Consider the following 22,851-nt stretch of genomic DNA (forward strand, 5'->3'; position numbering starts at 1 on the left):
GGTGGCGGAGGAGGTTCCGGCTCTTTATCTCTCTCAGGAATTATTATTATTATCATATTATTATTAATTTATTATTATTGACATTTTTCAATCCTCATCATTATAATCATTCTCAAAAGCAGAGAGAGAGAGAGAGAGAGAGAGAGAGAGAATGTGGGTTCAAGAAGCTGACTATCGCAACGGGAGGTCCCATCACTCACGAGGTGCTCTTCCTTCCTCGCCTGCATAGAGCATTAACGAAGTATTCGGTAGAATGTGTTAATATCAATTCTAGTGACGTCTCTCGACAAAATTAAATATTAAAGTTAGTTGTACTGTGTGTGTGTGGGTGTGTACTTTTGTAAAACGAACCAAATTATACAAATTACTTCCTAATTGTCTTCAAATACGTTGCAAAGCGAAAATGATTGCTGTTCGTGCCGGAAATAAATTGACCCCTTCTGAAGAAATTCATTATGAATTACCCGTCGTTACTTTGAGGCTCTCATCATTCAATTACAGGTGCAATATAAAGCCGTTTTCTTTCCCAAGAATTACCGTTGTTCTGTAATTCCTCCCTCCCCCCTGAATTTATTGGAACCGGTAAGTATCCTGGAAGTATCGTGAATCACTAAAGAAGTCATGAAGGGAATACTTTCTTCTACTTAATCTTCACGTTTCAGAAAGTTGTAACCATGGGATCATTAGGTGACCCGAATACCTCTTTAAGTCTCCTCCAAAGTGGTGTAATGCCTTCTTAGAAATGTCTGATAGATCTTTGAAGGCACTCTTATTAGAGCCAGCCGGCTATGGTCATGAATTTCCCGATGTTAAGTAGACTCTCCGTGGTTATTCGCAGAGATATCCCAGTTTGACATTTATTCTTCTTCTCTTTCTGATTTTTCTGTCTTAGTATTGCCCTCATATGATTTTTATTCTGCGTTTATCACTTGTATCTTCTCCCCAATTTGTTTCCGAGTCTGCAATAACCAGTTGATATTCATTCTTTCAATTGTTTTTAAGGTATGATAATGTCATCTTAATATGGACTCTTCTCAATGATATTGCCATTTCAATAATATCAACTTAATGCTGCTGTTTTTTTCCCAACTTGGAATTTTAGAGTATACAGATATATAGGTAGGTGAAATGAGTATGGTTATACAATGTATTGGTATGGGTATATATATGTATATATGTAACACCCAAAAAAAACCCACATCTGTTAACGAGATATTAATCTCGTTATTCATTTGGTAAACGTGTAACTCCGAGCATCAGGCAAACCAACACACAAATTTCTCTCTCTCTCCAAGCAACAGCTCTCTCTCTCTCTCTCTCTAAGCGATCTCTCTCTCTCTCTCTCTCTCTACCTCTTTCTCTCTCTCTCTCTCTACCTCTTTCTCTCTCTCTCTCCATGCTAACAGGTAATCAAATGAGAGAGTTGCATTACAAAAAATACATTTATTTAACAACAAAAGATAGTAAATCAATCAGGTCTCACAGACTAACTTAATTCAGATAAACCCCCAATATTAAAAGGTCTAAAACAGTAATGGTTACACCAAATGTCTATTCTCCCATCGGGACTCCCTCGGTCCCCCCATGGTTCTGCCAGAACCGTCTGTTTCAAAGACATGAGAAACATCTCGTAAGTACACATAGGTTTAACAACAAAGATTAAAGATTGGATATTCTCATAGATGTTAAAACAGACAATAAGCCACTCTTTGGCTAAAATAGTTCAAGACTCACCCATGCAGCCGGAATATTTCACTCACTTAATACAGATAAACTTTCGCAGAGCTTCCCCGGCATCTTGCCTTTCTTCCAAAGACGTCTCTATGCCAAGTCCCTCATAGACTTGGGTAGGGATACATTATCAATAGAAGAGGCGCACACGCACATACAAATGCACATTTTGACTACGCCTCATATTACTAGCTACAACTAGTTTCCCAAAGGCACTTTGAAAAGAGCCCATGAACTGACGTACATTGACTCATCTAACTATGCAGACAGAAACCATTTATCAGCTTTTCTCAGGTCGTTGCTTCGGCTCTGTTCTCCACATTCCAATAGGTCACAGCGAACATATTGGCAATATATCATTGATTATAACTCTAGGCCTTATATATACATAGTAAATTCAAGCATGTAATAATTGAAAAAAATATGTAGAATCTAAGCTGGTTATGTAGTATTGATACATGAAAGACAATAATACTCTCATCAGATAAAATTCTGAATTTAATTCGGTTAAAATTGTAAAATATTGTATATTTTCTCTAAAAAAAGATTAAAAAAAGTTTCTTTAAAAAAGTTTCTTTCTGAGCGAGTAATGGATGGATGAATTATAGGATTTTGATTATAGGGAGTGTTAGAAGGACCTTTATAAGGTTAGTGTCACATATATCACATGACGTTCCGTAGTATTTGTTTACGCTTTTGCCACCGGATGACAAAATAGGGATCTTAACGTAACCCCAAGGTATTCTCTCTCTCTCTCTCGGTAATACCAGAATAACGAACTCTCCAATTTGTGTATATATATGTATAATGTGTGTTTATGTGTGCGCGTGTATACGCGTGTGCACGCGTACATGATATCATTTACCCTGACTTCATCTCAAAAGACGTTCCATTTTAGCAATTCGCGAGGCAGAGAAGGAAGGAGATCTCGTTTATTTATAACAGGAGACTCAAACGTGCTGAATATACGAGTAGGAGGAGGAGAAGGAAGAGAGAGAGAGAAAGAGAGAGAGAGAAAGAGAGAGAGAGAGAGAGAGAGAATAGAAAATGTAACCGATCGTCTGACTAAAGCTCTAATTGTAGATTTTCCTTTGTTCTTTCTCTGCATGATCCTTGTTTAATTTTGAATCATTTTGGCGGCTCGAATAAAAAGAAATCAGTCTCCCAGTTCTGCTCTGTAATGTCTATTAACTCGTATGTCATCGGAAAATCTAAAGGTTTGATAGCGAATCAAGAGCTTTCTGTGTAAGAAACTAATTGAATCGGGTATAAATGTCAACTGGATGTCTTATTGAGAAGAAATAATGTGATAAAGGACGCGAAATTATGTCCTTTGATAAGGACCTCTGAATTTTCGGGAATATTGAATAGAAGTGTTATAAAATCATTAAATAACATAAAACTGATAGACAGTATAAGTAAACAGTGTAACCAGATCTTGTTTCCCCATGCAACGTAAAAACACCATACAAACGAACAAACAAACAGCTCTTGTTTTCTCTATGATAATCATCAAGGTTGCAACGAGGACATAAATACATCAATTTGAGAAGCACAGATAGACCTTACAGACCTTACAGACCTTACAGACCTTGCATCTTGTTCGGGTTGCCCCAGGTCCCTCAGTGTGAGGCACCTCTAATGTCTACCAGAGAGTTGCTAGTACATCTTCCGGTATATTTTGCATCTTCCAATCTTGGATGGTCTGGGATGCAGCTTAGATATTGGTCGAGCTTATTCTTAAAACACATTATGCTCACTCCTGATATATTCCTCAGATGAGCTGGCAACGCATTGAATAGACGCTGCATTGTCGATGCTGGTGCGTAGTGGATTAATGTCCTGTTCCTGTGTGCTTTCTTTATTTTTCCTAGTATAGATTTGGGCACTATTAATCTACCTCTGCTTGCTCTTCCTGATATTTTTAGCTCCATTATGTTTTCGGCAATTCCTTCTATCTGTTTCCATGCCTGTATTATCATGTAGCGTTATCTTCTCCTTTCTAGACTATAAAATTTTAAAAACTGTAGTCTTTCCCAGTAGTCAAGATCCTTAACTTCCTTCTATTCTAGCTGTAAAGGACCTTTGTACACTCTCTATTTGAGTAATATTGCAATATTCAAGTGAACTACGAACATACGTTTTATAAAGCATAATCATGTGTTCAGCTTTTCTTGTTTTGAAGTGCCGTAACAACATTCCCACTATTGCTTTACATTTTGCCAATAGAATTGCTATTTGATCATTGCATAAAATGTTCCTATTCAACATCACACCAAGGTCTTTAACTGCTTCCTTATTTGTGATTGTCTCATTATTAGGTCCCCTATATGCATATAGCTTTCCTTCTCTATCTCCATAATTTATTGATTCAAATTCATCAGCGTTAAATACCATCCTATTTACCTCTGCCCAATCATATACTCTGTTAAGGTCTCTTTGTAGAGCGTTCCTATCTTCATCACAAGTAATTTCTCTACTTATTCTTGTGCCATCGGCGAAATTACTCACTACCGAGTCCTTAATATTACTGTCTATGTCTGCAATCATAATAACAAACAGTAATGCAGTTTACACCATACCTTGTGGCACACCGGATATTACCTTAGCTTCATCCGATTTCTCATCGTTTGCAATAACTATCCGTTTTCTGTTGTGTAAAAATACTTTTAACCATCTTCCTACTTTATCCACTATATATTATGTTTTCTAATTTTCTTCGCTAATATATTATGATCTACCTTGTCAAAAGTTTTTGCAAAGTCTAGAGAGAGAGAGAGAGAGAGAGAGAGAGAGAGTAAAAATTCATTCGACGATTCCACCAACAACGACATCTATATTTCACCCGAAGAAAAAGTTAAGCTTTATATAGCAGAGCTCAGACCCGAGAATATAATATATTGCAATATGTTTCATAATCCCAATCTTGCGCATGTGCAGTTAAAGCAAGCATGGCCTCACGTCCAGAAGCTTAACATTAATAAGCCAGGATGATAAACCACGGATGTGCTTTTCTAGGAAAAATATAGTAAAAAAAAAAAAAAAAAAAAAAAAAAAAAACCAACATCATGACTACTGCTAATGATGAGCTGTATCCCAGTGCCTCTTTCTGGTGCCATGGCACTTATCTGAATTTACAAGCGGTTCCGAAGGGAAGAGGAATTCCTTTGCTGGGTATGGTACGTTAAAATTGTACTCTTGGCGGTGTGGATTTTCTTCTGAGGATCAAAGCTCGGATTGCAGGGAAATTAATGCTCCGCTAAAATTTCTTGAGATTGCTAGAGATCCTCGAGGTTTTCTTTAATTCTCTCCCAGTGACTGAGAAACATTAAAAATCGGTTCTGGGTTTTTGTTCTGTTTACATGGAATAACAGGTGGAAAATAAGGAATTGTTTCAACATTAAACCCCCTTTCTATCCTTTTGCTGTACTTCCTTTCATATTCTCTTTCTTCCATCATATTGTCCACTGCGAGGTTTTCCTATTGTTACACCTATCAACCCCTTTTACCGTCATTTTCAGTTTCAGCGCTGAATGGCCTCATAGGTCCCCGTGCTTGGCCTTTGGCCTAATTCCATATTCATCTCAACTTAAGGCTTTAAATGAAGGCAATTTCTACGCAGAATTTTATATACTATCTTCTTTTTGAAGTCTAAAGGAGTAAAAAATATGCAAGAGATATAAAAGAATAACCTATATTTCATAATACATCGCTTCAGCACCTCAACAAATAAGCTCCCCAAAGTACACTTCGTCTTGGTATTGGAATGAAAACAATAAGGGAGACATCCGTTGCACTTCCAAATTAAGATGTTATAAGAAGTGCACCCAGAAACGGACCATTCCGCGTCACCTGCACATAGAACGAGAGAAAAGCACTACAAAAAACGTAAACCAAACTTGTGAAAACATCCAAAAATATTACACTTAAATTATAAAAGTCTCAAGATTCCAAACTTAAACACAAAACACTCAATTTACAAATCTCACCAAGTCAACGACAATTATCACTTAACCCAGCCACGATAATTTCGCTATTAAATATGACAAAAACTGTAGCCAAAGAAATAGGCCAATCCAACGTTCTAAAAAAAATAATATTAGCAGGATTTAAAAAAATAATTATGGTTTACTCGAATGGTTGAGGAATATAAAACACAAACCAATAAATAAGGCCAGGTAACCTTACAATTAGCTAACCTGCATCTTATATCCACCGGCAAGCTGTCCGTCTGCGATGTTATGCAATAAAGTCTCTGTCATGATGTGGGTCCCATGAACTATTTACTCTCGGTAAATCATCTTAAAAGTGTTGCCAAATAATATAAACAATCCCAGCGGCGGCGAAATCCGTCCTGCTCGAAAGGGCCCGATATCTTAAACAATGCTTAAGCCCCGTCCACGCGACGGGCAAATGCCCGGCAGGCACTCTGATTTGCCCGGAATTCTCTCGCTTTGAAACAGTGTTACCAGATCAAACAGCCCAATTAACATTTGCTTCAACGTCTGGTAATGAAAAAATGATCAGGAATATAATCAAGAGTTCACGCAACCATTAGCAACTGTTTGTAATCTGGTTTTACTTCTTACACTTCATGTACAAGCTTCTACCTAAAGGAAGGAGAGAGAAAGAGAGGAGAGAGAGAACGAGAGAGAGAGAGAGAGAGAGAGAGAGAGAGAGAGAGAGAGAGAGAGATAATATATATAACCTTCCCTTCAGTTAGCAAAATCCTAGTTCTATCATATATTCCAGTGGAAAATATACTAAAAGATAACAAAAGCAGAGTTACCAGCACACTTGCATCCCTGAACGTGTCAAAATCGTTTGTCATCTGTCACTCAATATTTCTACATTACGTAACATCGAAAAATGTAAACAACACATTGATGGCTTCTGGATTCCGTGTCAAGGCTAAAGGTTTGGTTAATCCATGCCAATAATTTCTCCATGAGAAGGGTTACAGTAAGTCCCCTGACCTTATACATGTGAACAAATAGGACACACACATACGTAGACAGAAAAACACACATATGCATACATACATGTGTGTGCAAATCATACACATAGGCATATAAGTGTGTTTATCATTAAGTAATGGAATTATCCGGATTTCATTATTTTCCATTTTTGTCAAGTTACAAGTATATAGCTTCTCTGCTTGTTCATTGGATGATGTACATTAACAGACATTACTATACGCATTTTCCATACAACATCCTAATTAATGACTACATTTACTATATTTCGTCAATCCCAACCATGATTCTCCATCAGTTTTGGAAAAGCTAAGAACAAAATGGAAGGGGAAAGTGTTGTGTACATAACACTCTGACCTGAAGATTAAGATGATCTGCTTTAACCTGACATTTTATTTTACCAGTATAGCTTCGTCACTTCACCTCATACCACAGAGAATTTGGAACAGTGTCTGCCTGCCGGGCATTTGCCCGTCGTGTGGACGGGGCTTTAGTGTGTGCCCTTCATTGTAGGACCGAGTCTGGTCTGCCACTGCTTGAATTACGTAGCTCTCAAGAAAAGGAAAACTTTCACCTTTCCCGAAGATCCCAACACTATTCTGTAAAAGGGCAATTCTTCGGCAGTAACTAGTTAAACTAGCTGGTTCGGGGAGCTAAAAGGCATTACAGCTACTGTAAGGTAATAATGGCCTTTAATGAAGTTAACTGAAACCACTATCTAGAAAAAATATGAAATTTTATATTGCTTATATTATTTTTGTAGAACAATTTCTAATTTAAAAGTTAGAAAAAAGAAAATATAACTAATATTTTGTACAATTTCAAGTTACCTGGATGCTTGGTTCTAGTACTTCCTTATTCCAGACTCTTTGACGTAACGTCTTTTGGATGCACATAAATATTCACATTCATAATTATACACTTCTTCCCTTCCCACACACAGACACACACACACACACACACACAAAAGTCCAGTCTATACATCATCCCACTAGTAACTAAAACCCAAACCGAGCGGAAACGAAGTTTAAACATTCCCTCAGTCGGGAATCAAACAAAGTAATTCACTTTCTTGTTGCTACAAAAGGAAGGAATTTCCGTACTTCAAAAGGACCTATTGGCAGAGCTAATTGATTGGTACTGACATTAAAGGCGAAGCACTTTCAGGTTTTCCCATTTCTAAAGGATCTTTCTTTTTTTCCACCTGTTTAGTCTTCTGCAATTTTCGAGATTAATTATTCAGAAGAAAGAGGCTGATTGCATCAACGATTGTAGCTTTAATGAACGATTCTTTATTTGCGTCTGTTTAAACATATCTTAATCATGAATCGAAATGCATTTTGACAATCAAAAACAACAGAGCTCAGCATAAAATTTTACGGACATTATATTTTCAGTCAGCGAGTCAGTCATTGACGACGTCAGATGCAGCGAATCTGATAAATAACGGAAAAACTCAGTCGAAACTGATTTAATAAAGATAAAACGGCATCTCAAACAAAAGTATAAACTCAAGAAACAGCTCTGTAACTATCCTTTACCAATCGTGCCTCGAGATTTACAACACTGCTCGAGTTCCAGTTACCGCCTTTTCGTCTTAGTTTCCACCAATTCTCGTACGGTTAATTCGGTTATTTATTCCGTTATTTTCGAGCTCTTTATTATAGAACAATGCACCAGACGCCTCTGCGGTAGCTTTCAACCCTAGAGAACCTCTTCTTGAGTAGCTTGTCCGCTGCAGCTGTCTTGCTTGACCTTTTCAAAGCCTTATTTGACTTCGTCTTCTTCTTCTTCTTCTCCTTCTTCTTCTTCTTCTTCTTCAAATGAAAACTACATTTACAATTACCTTCGAGCATTTGCTTAAAGTCCTCACAAAGACGAACGACTGCGCCAACGAAGGCAGACGCTTCCCTTTGTTTCGAGGTTCGTGAAAAAAAATAAACGTTAGCCGGAAGCATACTCTCTCTCTCTCTCTCTCTCTCTCTCTCTCTCTCTGTTTGCCTCTTATAGGTGACCTTCTTGTGTTGCTTAATATCAGAGGTTCAAAGCAGCAGCAGTAGCAGTTGGAGACTTCGACTTCAATTCGTCGTCTTTCGACTGGCGTAAGTCAGGTCTTCCATAAAAGCATCGTCTCGAAATTCACCTTTGCGAAGCCTTAGATCTTGTCATGAAAATTATTTTCATTATGATTATTTTCCCAAGCTCAAATCATCTCCTTGCATTGTCTGTATGGTATCATATGATCATTTAGGAGATAATTGTTAAGACTCAAATAATTGTTCATTTACGAAATAATTGTTAAGACTCAAATAGATGTTAAAACTCAACTGCGTCTTTTGACATTTAATGATTCACTTCGGTTATAAGCGAAGGTGCAATTCATTATACTAACCTGATACTATTCTCCTTCATTTTAATTCATTTTAACCTAATTGATAATTTACCCATTTTTTCTTTCTTTTTGTTTTGTAATAAGTGGGATCCCTAATTCTGTATTTCCCTTTACCTACTCTTACTACTACCTAATGAACACCACCATGTTCTTTAGAAGCTTGAATTTCAAGTCATTAGACCCCGTGGGCTTGTTCCATATGAGTAGGTTTCATCTTCTGAATAATAATAATAATAATAATAATAATAATAATAATAATAATAATAATAATAATAATAATAATAATAATAATAATAATAATAAACGAAAAGATTCACCAGCATCCAAAAATAATTCGATTATCGTTACGATAACAAGGAAAGTATTTTATCTTCTGCCTTTTACTTGAGGACCTAATCAACCCACTTAAAACTCATTATGCAATATCATATACAATATTAGTCTCCACTCCTACCTGCAATTAAGAGTTCCGTGATGTACTTAGTCTTCTAATTCGATGAGAGGATGAAACCTCTCCCGCCTACGAGTATCTATTTAGGTCCACCTCAACACATTTCCACGTTCTTTAACCCAGTTCATTGTAGCTTAAACGCGCTGCACTGTAGGCATTACTTGAGGTTTATTGCTGCGTCCCGTCTTCTCTTACTGTAGTACCTCCGCTCATTTTCTCTTTCTTCCATCATGCTATCCACCCCCTCCTAAAATTTGTCTCATAGTATGGCTGCTTTGAGGCTTTTCTCCTGTTACACCTTTCAAACCTTTCTGTATTCCATTCCACAAAGGATCATTCGTGTTCCCTTTTTATTCTGTTATTGGCATTTACATGGACCTATTTCCATAATCAAAATTTTTACATACGCAAAGCAGTCTTATTATTTCAGCTTTGAGTGCTCAAGTGTGCTTGTGCCTGTATAAAACGCCTGCCGTGAATTTGGCTATTTGAATCGTATAGATTTCCTCATGACGAACATTTTTTAATTTTATCTTATTGTGATCAACTATTTCCTACTAAAGTCCACGATGTCATATGCAAACCAGTATAAGATCACACCAAGGAGTTAGCCAGATTTATTTGATCTTCTTTGATTCTGCCCTAAGAGATAGTTGAGTATCTATTACAGCAGTCGAACCCACTTCAATCATACATATGCTACAGTGCAGGCCACCTCGATTAAAAAATGCATTAAAGATAAAATAAAAAAAATACGTTTGCATATTCCATCAAATTCAGAACAGAAGGCAAAATGGTGCTGCGGGAAGAGAAATATAAAGTGTAAAACGTAACAAAGAAAGTAAGTAAAAAAGAGAGTAATAGTCCACTCGAGGGAAGGATTAAAGCCAGAGTGCAGAGGATTCAAACATTTCAGAATAGAAGGCAGGTAACTGCTGCCTAAATTTAGATAAAGCTAGACGGAGAACACTAATGACTTTTCAGAGCGAGTCAGAATCCTGCGCTAAATCGAAAGTTTATACTGAGAGAGAGAGAGAGAGAGAGAGAGAGCTAGCAAGCTCTCCCCTCAGGCATTACTAAACAGTGTCTGCAGCTTCCCTTTGGTCCCAAGCATCAGATAATAATTTTAACCCATTTCTACTTAACCTCCATTCCCGATTCCTTTCTCCGTATCTTGCTATTCAGCACCTCTAACTGTTGTATCGTAGTGGAACTTTTGGGGATTGTCCTCCAAGCTCTATCTTTAGACCCCTGTACTTGATCTCTCTCTATTTTCTAGGTCTCCTTTTTTTTTCTTGTTGTCCAACCACTCCTAAGACAGCCTAAATTTCTTAAATGAAACTAAATGAGAGAGAGAGAGAGAGAGAGAGAGAGAGTAATAATAATAATAATAATAATAATAATAATAATAATAATAATAATAATAATAATAATAATTCTTTATTTACAATATTTACATTGAGTATTCATAAAATATAAAACTACAATTAGTAAAATCTTCTTAGAAATAGTTGAAATATTTGTCATTTTAGACATGCAAAAGTTTGTTTAAGAATCAACAAATCGACCAAAACATAGTAATTAATAAAATTCATCAGTAATAAAAGAACATCATAAAATTAGAAAGTATTTAATTAAAATATAATGAGTAAAAATTATTCTTCTTGAATATTAAAATACATTGTCATAGACCACATAAGTTGTGTTAAAAACAAGTATGTACAAATAGTATTAAAATAACACAAAGTAAAACAAATAAGCATACTAGATTATAAAGGACTAAGGATATCTTAATTTGTAAATAAAATCCATCTTATCCATAAGTATTATCTAAAACTAACTCCAATATCTATAAAAGTACAGTAGCGCCTTCAAAAGCACTTTTAATATGACAATTAAGCATAATGTTCCGTAAAACTTACACTAATCGGAAACATTTAAAATTAGTCTTTAAGTGTACATTAAAAGCAGCAAGAGAGGATTTTTGTTTAATTGTGCCAGGTACTTTATTGTATAATGCTGGGCCTCGAATACTAAACTGGCGGGAGCCTATCTCTGTTTTCGCCCTTTCGTAGTACATACAGATTTTCTTGCTGTCGAGTAGAAACCCCATTATCTGTGTGTATTGTTGGAAAATTATATTACCATTCAGGAGTTATTTTTCGTGTTGTTTTGAATACCAGATTACAGACATCTATGGTATATTTGTCTCTTATCTTTAACCATTCTAATTTTTTGAGGTAAGGGGATATGTGGTCATGTTTTTTTACATTACCATCAGCCACTCGGGCGGCAAAGTTTTGAAGTTTTTGAAACCTTTTCATTTGTGTAGGGCCAGTTACTCCCCAAATTCTTAAACAGTAGTTGATTATACTCATAGCCAGCGACTGAACAACTATTTTACGCGTGGAAGAATCAAATGAATCTTTTACTCTATTTAAATAAATTAAAGTATCCATCACTTTTTTATAAATTTCTTCTATATGCGTTTCAAACGTCATACATCTGTCAAAATAATCCCCTAGATTTTTTTTTACAGCTTTCACGGGTTTAATCATATTTCCATTAAAATCTATTTGCACATTGTCTCCAATTTCTGATATATACTGCCGGAAACCTATTAAAATGAACTGTGTTTTTTTTCTCATTAAGAAGCAAACCATTAGTTAAGAAGTAGTATTTGGCCTTCTTTAGTATGTATTCTGCCCTATGAATTAGTTCGTCTATTTCATTTACATTTCCTTCAATTAAGATCTGGGTGTCGTTGGCGTATTGGATGACGAAACAGCCGGGAAGTGATTTTACCAGATCATTGACATATATTACAAAGAGTATTGGGCCAAGAATAGAGCCCTGTGGTACACCAAACTCTACAATTTTTTGAGAAGACACAATTTGACCTATTGTAATTGACAGGGATCTGTTATGTAAGTAATTCATAAACCAGAGTGGATCTATACTCAGTGATGTACATTTATCAAATAATATATTGTGATTCACGCTGTCGAAGGCTTTTGAGAGGTCAAGTAAAAGGAGCAGTGAAACTTTTTTATTATCCATGTTATTATAACTCTTATCAGATTTTTTTAAATAGAGCCGTTTCAGTTGATAGTTTTGGTCTGAAGTCGTGTTGACTTTGTGAGATTAGACCATTTGTCTCTAGAAAATCAGTTAATTGAATAGCAATGATTTTTTCCTGAACTTTTGACAATATTGGTAGCAAAGATATAGGACGATAATTGGAGACGTCTTCCATACCACTTCTCTTAAAAACAGGAATTACTACGTGGGGATTTTTCCATAACTCCGGATACTGTTTAGTGGCTATGGATGTGTTAATTATAACTGTAAGGTAAAATGCAATAATGTATAACCCATCCCTAATGAAACGCAAGCTAATCCCGTCAGATCCAAAGGCATTTGTGCTTTTAAGATTTTTTATAATTAAAATGACAGTATTACAATCAACAGGAGTAGGCTTAAAACTATCTAATTCTCTAACTGGAATATTACGTACTGTTTCAGTAGAGATATTACATTTCCTAATTTCCTCTTGGGTTTTTTCGAAAGATTTTTTCCCGACCTCAGCGAAAAAATCATTGAATTTTTCAGCCTTAGAGTGTACATCAGTTACTGCTGGCAATGGCATAGAGCTCCTATCTGTTTGTTGTCCATTAAATAGCATATTTTTTTTTCATTTTCCAAGTAGCAGAAACATTGCCTTTAGCTTTCTGATATTCGCTTTTGTAATACTGCTTACGGCTTCCAGCTAACTTTGAATTGACTCTCTTCTTCAGGTCGTTATGTTTTTCTCTCAGAGAGATGTTAAAAGTTTGATTTTTTAACTCACTTTTTAGTCTGTCTCTCTCTTTCATGTCCCGCTTTATTTCATCTGTTATCCAGGGCGCCCTCAGGGGGACGAACGATTTCTTTCGTTACAACCGCAGCACAAATGTTCAGGCACGATGTTAAGACGTCGTTTAAAATTCCAACTTGGCTGTTTTCATTGTCAGTATTTTAAATTCCATTTAATATATTTACGTTATTCGTGAGAAGAACACAAAGAAAGTCTGGAGAATAATTTTGCAAACATCTAAAAGTTTTTAAAATAGGTTTCTTTTTTGGCTTACGAATATTCAAATGAGTTAAGATTGTCTAGTGATCTACCACCAAGCTTGGTATAATATCAATATTTGTTATCATATGTTTAGCATTTGTTATGACGAGATCAATTAAAGACGCTAATGTAGGAGTAATTCTAGTAGGTTTGTTTACTATCTGATCGAAATATAGGTTTTTAATTAGTTTATGCATTTTATTCTTGATCTTTAGCAGATCATCATTAAAATCCCCATAAATAAATATATGCTTATTTCGTAAAATAATTTCTTTAAAAATATCGGAGATATAATCAAAAGAGGTTGCCGGTGCTTTGGGATGGCGATATGCGCATCCTACAATAACAGGAGGAAAACTTGCGATATCGGATCGAGATCCACTTGTCTTCTACACCCTCACATTTTTTTATCGTTAAATTCATTTCGGTGACTTTCAAATAGTTTCTGACAAATATACATACCCCTCTACACCTCCACCCCGACCCTGATCCTGACGGTAGACATTATACAAGGGAATATTTATAAATGCTTCTCTTATATTAGTGTATAACCATGTTTCGCTAACACATAGAATATCAATGTTTTATTCGTTTAACATAAGTTCTATTTCAAGTTTATGACTCAACAAGGATTGGACATTAATATGGACTACCGTTAACATATCACTGAGTCTAGAAATCTTCCTGTCGGCACCATCTTCCTGGCCAAGATCCTAGTAGTTGGGGTTTTGTTCACATAATCTACTTTTGTGACCAAATTCATAACATGAGAGAGAGAGAGAGAGAGAGAGAGAGAGAGAGAGAGAGAGAGAGAGAGAGAGAATGGTATGGCCATAGTAGCCTAATAAAGTTGTTTTAAAACAATCATTAATTCGTATCTGGTTTCAGACAACACGAGCTGGTAATTTTACATGTACGTGGAGAGAGAGAGAGAGAGAGAGAGAGAGACTAGAGTATGTGAACGCCCTAAAAGTCAAGACAAAAATACAATTGATCTCTCTCTCTCTCTCTCTGGTCAGAAATAAATGAAGAATTAAACAATGATTGGGATAACATTTTCGTAAGTGATGATATAAAGGTAAATACGAAGATATTGTATAAAATATTAGAGAAAATAGTGGATAAATATATACCGAAGAAAAGTAAACATCAGTCACGCATACCAAGAGACAGAAGGATCTTGTTCCAGAAAATCAGAAAGTGGAAAAAAAGTCTTGCAAAAGAAAAAAATGCATGGAAAGTTATAGAACTAAAAAGTAAGATAGAAAATGCAGAACAAAAGATTATACAATCAAAAGAAAATGAAAAACGGGACTTGGAAGAAAAAGCCCTTGTAAGATTTCAAGCAAAACCCCAAACTATTATAATTGTATGCAAAAAAGATGAATAAAAGAAAATGAAACAGGCCCTCTAAGAATTGAAGGGAGATTAACGAATGAAAAAAAGGAAATATGCAACATATTGGCAGAATGATATAAGAGAGAATTCACCCCTAGAATTGATAATGAAGATAATGTTATAGAAGTAAGGTATGAAAATAGTGAATACTTAGCAGACATAGATATTAATGAAGCTGATATTGTGCAGGATATTAATGAAATTAAAAATGGAGCTGCAGCAGGCCTGAAGGTGTCCCTGCTATTTTGTTAAAGAAAGTAGTTCATTCTATCGCAAAGCCACTTGCAATATTATTAAGACAAAGTGTAGATAGAGGCAAGATTTATGATGAGCATAAATTAGCATATATTACCCCTACTTTCAAAAGTGGATCAAGACTAGAGGCAAGTAATTATAGGCCTGCGAGTCTAACATCACATATTATGAAAGTGTATGAAAGGGTAATGAAGAAAAATATTATGAAACATTTAATGAAAATAATTTGTTCAATAAGGACAACATGGCTTCGTACCCGGAAAAAGTTCATAAGCTCAACTGTCAGTCCACCGTGAGAACATATACAAAAATATGGAAAGCGGAAATGAAACAGATGTGGTTTATCTAGACTTTGCAAAAGCTTTTGACAAGGTAGATCATAACATATTAGCGGAGAAAATTAGAAAAAATAATATAGTGGATAAAGTAGGAAGATGGTTAAAAGAATTTTTACACAACAGAAAACAGATAGTTACTGCAAACGATGAGAAATCGGATGAAGCTAAGGTAATATCCGGTGTGCCACAAGGTACGGTGTTAGCTGCATTACTGTTTGTTATTATGATTGCAGACATAGACAGTAATGTTAAGGACTCGGTAGTGAGTAGTTTCGTCGATGACACAAGAATAAGTAGAGAAATTACTTGTGATGAAGATAGGAACACGCTACAAAGAGACCTTAACAAAGTATATGATTGGGCAGAGGTAAATCGGATGGTCACTTTAACTCTGTTAAATTTGAATCAACTAACTAGGGAGACAGAGAAGGAAACAGCTATATGCATATAGGGGACCTAATAATGAGACAATCAAATAAGGAAGCAGTTAAAGACTTTGGTGTGATGATGAATAGGAACATGTTATGCAATGATCAAATAGCAATTTCTATTGGCAAAATGTAAAGCAAAAATGGGAATGTTGTTACGGCACTTCAAAACAAGAAAAGCTGAACACATGATTCAATGCTTTATAAAACATATGTTCGTAGTCCACTTGAATATTGCAATATGATATGGTACCCACACTATCAAAAGGATATTGCACAAATAGAGAGTGTATAAAGGTCCTTTATAGCTAGAATAGAAGAAGTTAAGGATCTTGACTACTGGGAAAGACTACAATCCTTAAAATTATATAGTCTAGAAAGGAGAAGAGAACGCTACATGATAATTCAGGCATGGAAACAGATAGAGGGAATAGAATAGCCGAAAACATCATGGAGCTAAAATATCAGAAAGAGCCATGCAGAGGTAGATTAAGAATGCCCAAAACTATACCAGGATAAAAAAAGTGAAATCCACAGGACATTAATCCACTACGCACCAGCATCGATAATGCAGCGTCTATTCAATGCGTTGGCAGCTCATCTGAAGAATATATCAGGAGTGAGCGTAGATGTGTTTAAGAATAAGCTCGACAAATATCTAAACTGCATCCCAGACCATCCAAGATTGGAAGATGCAAAAATATGCCGCAAGATGTACTAGCAACTCTCTGGTAGACATTAGAGGGGGCCTCACACTGAGGACCCTTTGGGGCAACCCGAACAAGATAAGGTCTTAAGGTCTCTCTCTCTCTCTCTCTCTAATTGTTATATCCAAATATTCGTCTAACTGATAAAAAATCAGACATGGTAAAAGATAAAATGAATAAAAGACACTATGAGGCCGTGCGTGTTCAAGGTGTGTATGCATGTTGTGTGTGTTAATTAAGTGTTGTTCACAGGTGTTGTGTGTGAATGCATGTTTGTATAAGTTTGTGTATGCATGTGTGAATATACATGAGTGTAATTGTGTGTATGTATGTGTGTTTATACATGTGTTCAAGGGTGCGTGTGTATGTAAGTGGGTGTACGCATGTGTTCAAGTGTGTATGCATGTGTATACATGTGTTCATGGATGTGTGTGTATGTGTGCAAGGGTGTGCGTGTGTGTATGCATGTGTTCAAGGGTGTGTGTGTGTGTGCATGTGTATGTGTGTATGCCTGTGTGTGTGTGTTGTAACATAAAAAAAAAAATCTCTCTATGGTAAGGATTTACGAGGAGAATATATCAGGAAACAGTGACAACCCACTATAACTTAAAATGTACTTTAATAACAATCAGTAATGGAAATTAAGTCACAAACAGAACATTAAACAAATTACGGACGCATTGCACAAAAGCAAAGACTCGCCATACAACACTACATCAAGACTACTCATCACTAATCACTGCATTTTACAGTATAATACCCAAGTCACAAAGCTTTTACATCAACACAACATATAATTCACTGTAACATCAAAAAGTTAGTGGCAACCAACGTTACATCACACAAGAAAACGTCCAAATGGATAAACAATACATTACCATATATTCCTCAAAACTGATACACTATTATAATCACTTGTTTGTTTTCAGCTCCAACGAAAATCATCGTTTTGCCGGCCTTTATATACCCGACTCACGCTAGACATCCATGGACCAAATATCATTTTTCGGTACATTATCCTTGGCGACTACCGCCTACGCCAAGCGCTACTGCCATCTGTTTGTCTAGTGTACCACTTTTTTTTTTACTTTTTTTTTCTATGCAAATATTCAATTTTCAACCTTTTCTGCAATTTTACATTCAATAAATCAATATTCCTTTACATTCCCCCCCCTTTTAACTCACGGGCTCTCTCCTCAGTCCATTCTGAATTTTCACTCTTAAGCCCCCGTTACACGTATCCGGTTTCCTACTGCCAACCACCTGGCCTATGGCGCCAGTAGAAATTCTGGCCTACGGCTAGAGTTATTACACGTATTTGAACGGCGGTGGTGAGTGTGGCAACTGTTTGTGGTGGAGGAGTGGACATGTCTTCTTCTCGACGACAATCTCGTTGCTATTGCTCTAGCGTGCTGTTTGAAGGTGAAAAACAAGAAAAGGAGGATTTGGTCCAAACATTGGCTGCGTAACAAAAATACTCTCATGTTAACTTAATGAAGGAACTAGCACTAGCAAAAGATGACTGGTTTAACTACATGCGAATGGATCATGACACATATTTGGAACTCTTGAAGTCAGGTATCACCTTTAATAGAAAAAAGGACACTTGCATGAGAGAAGCAATTAGTCCACATGAGCGTCTTTCAGCCACTTTGAGATTTTCTTGCTACAGGAAGAACATATAGCGATCTAAGTTTACAACAATTATATTCGCAGTCTTCTCTCAGTGCAATAATCCCAGAAACATGTGCAGCAATCTGCAAATGTTTAGGCCCAAATATCTGAAGGCAAGTTTATTTTGCACAAATAACTATTTCTTGTTTTAGTATGACATTCCATACCAGGTTAATTTAAAAAAATAAAGAAGTTTCAAACTTTATTCCAGAGTATCCAAGGTTCATAAATGTACAGGTGCAGCCTCAGACTGATGTCCATACCATACGGTGAGCAATTACACGCTACGTCCTCAGTCGTGACGTACGACGGCCGTACGGCCAACTTTAGTACTGGCGAAAGTTCATCGGCCGGCCATGGGTGAGCGTTCATACGTTTCAATTTGGCCTATTTGCTATACACGCTCCGGCTTGAACATATGCTAGCGTCGCGACCGACGGCGGCCGTAGGAAACCGGATAAGTGTAATATGGGCTTTACAGTCTTAAACATTAGCTACTTCCATTTAGCAACTGTCGGAGACTGCCACGTCGTTGGTAACAAGCACTTTCCTTTAAATAATCAACAGATCTAGAGAGAGAATCTGCAATGACATTTTCTTTGCCTGCTATATGGTGAATATTTAGTTTGAATGGTTGCAAAATAAAGACCATCTTAAAATTCTCTTATTGTTGTGCTTACATTTATTAATAAGGTTAAAGGGTTATTATCAGTATATACGTCTATTTCAAAGTTACTGTTAAGCAAGTATATCTCAAAGTGCATAAACTCAAAATTAAACTTAAAGCTTCTTTTTCAACAATACTGTAATTTAACTGGTGGCTATTATATTTCTTTGAAAAGTAAGATAACATGGTGTAAAAACACCATTATGTTCCTGTAATAATACACTGCCAGCTCCTACTTCACTGGAGTCTACCTGTAACTTGAATGGTAGATTAAGTCTGGGGATTTCAGTACTGGCTTAGACATTAACATGAGCTTAAGTTTATTAAGGCATCGTCACATTCCTTTGACCACACAAACTTCACATCCTTTTTCAGCAACTCTGTTTAATGGGTAGGCTACATCTGAAAAGTTCTTACAAAATTTCCTGTAATACCCACTGTTCCCAAAATTTCATCACTCCACGTTTAGATGTAGGGGAGGTCAAATTCTTTATGACCTCAATATGACAATCAACAGGTTTCACTTGGCCACTTCCTATTTCATGTCCTAAATATTGAACAGTAGTTTTTCCAAATTCACATTTGGCAAGGTTTATCGTAACATTAAATTCTAATAACCTCTTAAAAACATCATATACTTTTTTAATGTGATCTTCCCAGGTTTCTCCACAATAATAATGTCATCTAAATAAACAAATACACCTTCGAGATCCTTCAAGATATAATTTATCTGACGTTGGAAAGTCAGAGGTGCATTACTAAACCAAATGGCATTACCTTATAATTATAAAGTCCATGGGGTGTAACAAATGCAGCAATATCCCTGCTGTTTTTGTCTAACTCAAATTTGATAGTATCCTTTCAATAAATCAATTTTACTTAAAAAAGGAAACTTTGCTACATTATCAATTATATCTTCTACTCTGGGCATAGGATATGAATCTTTTATAGTTACATTATTTACCTTTATATAGTCTGTACACATTCTTGCACTTCCGTCAGGTTTGTCGACTAGAATACATGGGCTAGCCCATTCACTATGGCTTTCCTCTGCTAGTCCGTGTTTCAGTAAATAAGCAACTTCGGTCGTTTAACTGCTTGTTGTTGTTGCCTCGGCGACATTCTGTATGGACGCTGACTTATTGGCGTCTCTTCTCTCAACCTGATTTGATGCTGTACTCCTTTTATCCTTTTAGGATGGTCTGAAAATAGATCTGAAAAGTTTTGAATTAGCACTTTAAAATCATGCTGCTGTTCATCAAGATAAATGAATACATAACTTCCTAAATTTTTCATCATCACTCAAATAATCTGTATTTTTTTAATCTAATTTAAATTTCTTCTTCAACGTCTTTTTCATCATCCTCTTTTGCAATTGACAACATTCCACTGGATTCGTTATACTTCTTTAACTTGGTAATATGGAAAGTTTTAACTTTCCTCCGTCCTGTAGGAAATTGATCGATAATTAACATCACTTACTTTTTCCTTCACCGTGCAAGGTCCTATATACTTCTGGTTAAAAACCTTACCAGCTGTAGGGAGATACACTAGAACCTTATCTCCTATGTCGAGTTCACGTTTTGCAGCCTTTTTTGTCGTAATTTCTTTTCATCTCTTCTTGTACTACTTTAAGATTCTCATGTGCTACTTTCCATATTTTCTTTATTTTTTTTTTTTCCTTCATTTCTTGTAACGTGCTAGAATCCTTCTCATCTGAATCAACTGATTCTTTATCACCTCCATGGGTGACCTTACCTGATGGACATATACTAACTGAAAAGGAGAATAACCCAAACGATGAATGTACGCTATCACGAACGGCAAATAGCAACATTGGTATGTAGACATCCCATTCCTTTTCATTTTCACAACAGTACGTGCGAAGCATGGTTTTGAAGGTTCGATGAAATCGTTCGACCACTCCTTGGCTCTGTGGGTGATAAGGAAGACGATAAACAATGCTTAATATTCTGACAGGCTAAAAATGAGGTAACTTTCTAGACGTAAAGTTGGTTCCTTGGTCGGTTTGAACTTCTTTTGGCAAACCTACCAGCGAGAAGAACTTGTTAGCGCTTCAATTCATCTTATCAGCACTCACTGTTCTTAAAGGAAGGTAGCCTCTGGAAATCTGGTAGCACTACACATAATTGTCAGCAAATACTCGTTACCTTTGCTAGACCTAGGCAGAGGTCCTACACAATCCAAAACCAGTTTCTCAAAGGGTTTCTCTGGAACTTCAATGGGTTGCAATGGCATCACCTTAGGGTCATGTTGAGCTTTACCTACTTTTTGACATAAATCACAATTTTTACAATATTCACTACAATCTTTCTGCATCTTAGGCCAAAAAAAATACCTTAATAATCTCTATAAGTTTTGTTTTATACCTAAATGACCAGAATAACTAGTCATGAGCAACTTACCTAGAACAAAATTCCTATAACTACTGGATGAACCACTTGTTCTACAACATCATTAACATTTCTACTCTTGAACTTCCTCATTAGGATTCCATCCTTTAAAAAGTAACACTTGCCTTCCTTCTCGTATCATTTATATCAACAGGGCATTATCTCTTATTACCTTCAAATTATCATCTTCAATTTGAGATTTAACAAATTCTTCCTTATTAACTTTCAGCATTCGCAAAGGAGTACTGACTTTACTTACTTGTAGTGTTTCGGCCCATATTTAAACAGTTTTGTAAATCCAAACGCGTCGTCATCATTTACCTTTCCTTCGCACTCTACTTCTTGTAGTAACTAGCACAAGCAGGAAATAAGTTTTGAAATGTACATTCAACTTCTGTAATAAATGAGAATTTAAAGGGTTTCTTTATCTGTCAAAATTGGATTACTGCTACCAAAAAACGTTGTCTCCACATACATCATTTCCAAGAATTAACTCTACTCCTGACACTGGGATTTCTCTCACCAAAGCAATTTTAACCATATCCCGAAATTAACGGAGTTTCCTAACCTTACTTCTACTAATGGAGCTGAAAACTCAGGTCCAAACCCACACGCAGAAGTACATACTCTCCAGTATCCTTCCACTGGTCATGACATATTTTTTATCATTACAGACTGTACCGCTCCGGTATCTCTTAACCACCTTACTTTCCTTTTTTCAACACAAGGGAGGTGTAACCAACCATCTCCATAAAAGGGTCATACAATTCAGTACCTTTGGATGTGGACTTCTCTTCAGGTAGTCTCACCTCCATTTCCTTTTACAATATCCTCAATACAACCAACATTACTAACATTTTGAACATCATTGTTACCCATTTTGTAACCTATATTCTCATCAACATTACATATTATTACTGGTCGATGCTATCGTTTAAACAATACCTCTTACCTGGCTAAGGGGAGAAGCAAACAAAACAAGGACCTCTGTCACCACATGCTTGTGGTTGATTCAACAATGCAATGGTATTTTCAGGTTTATGATCATCCTTTAAAATGTACAGGTTTATCTTAACTTTATTTACCACTTGAATTGGACGGTTTATTGTGCGATGTGGACAACTCCTACTGATGTGTCCTGGTTTGCCACAACTGAAACATACAAAAATCTCTAAAATTTTCGCCTATATTTTTGGTAACTAGGTGTAAACTGATCATTTGTACACTGATATACCTGCTTGTCCCCCAACACTAACACTAGGTACCAGAATTATATCGACTTGCCCCTCTACCACCTCTATTA

This window comes from Macrobrachium nipponense, chromosome 25 (assembly GCF_015104395.2).
Source record: "Macrobrachium nipponense isolate FS-2020 chromosome 25, ASM1510439v2, whole genome shotgun sequence".
In the NCBI taxonomy this organism is placed as follows: domain Eukaryota; kingdom Metazoa; phylum Arthropoda; class Malacostraca; order Decapoda; family Palaemonidae; genus Macrobrachium; species Macrobrachium nipponense.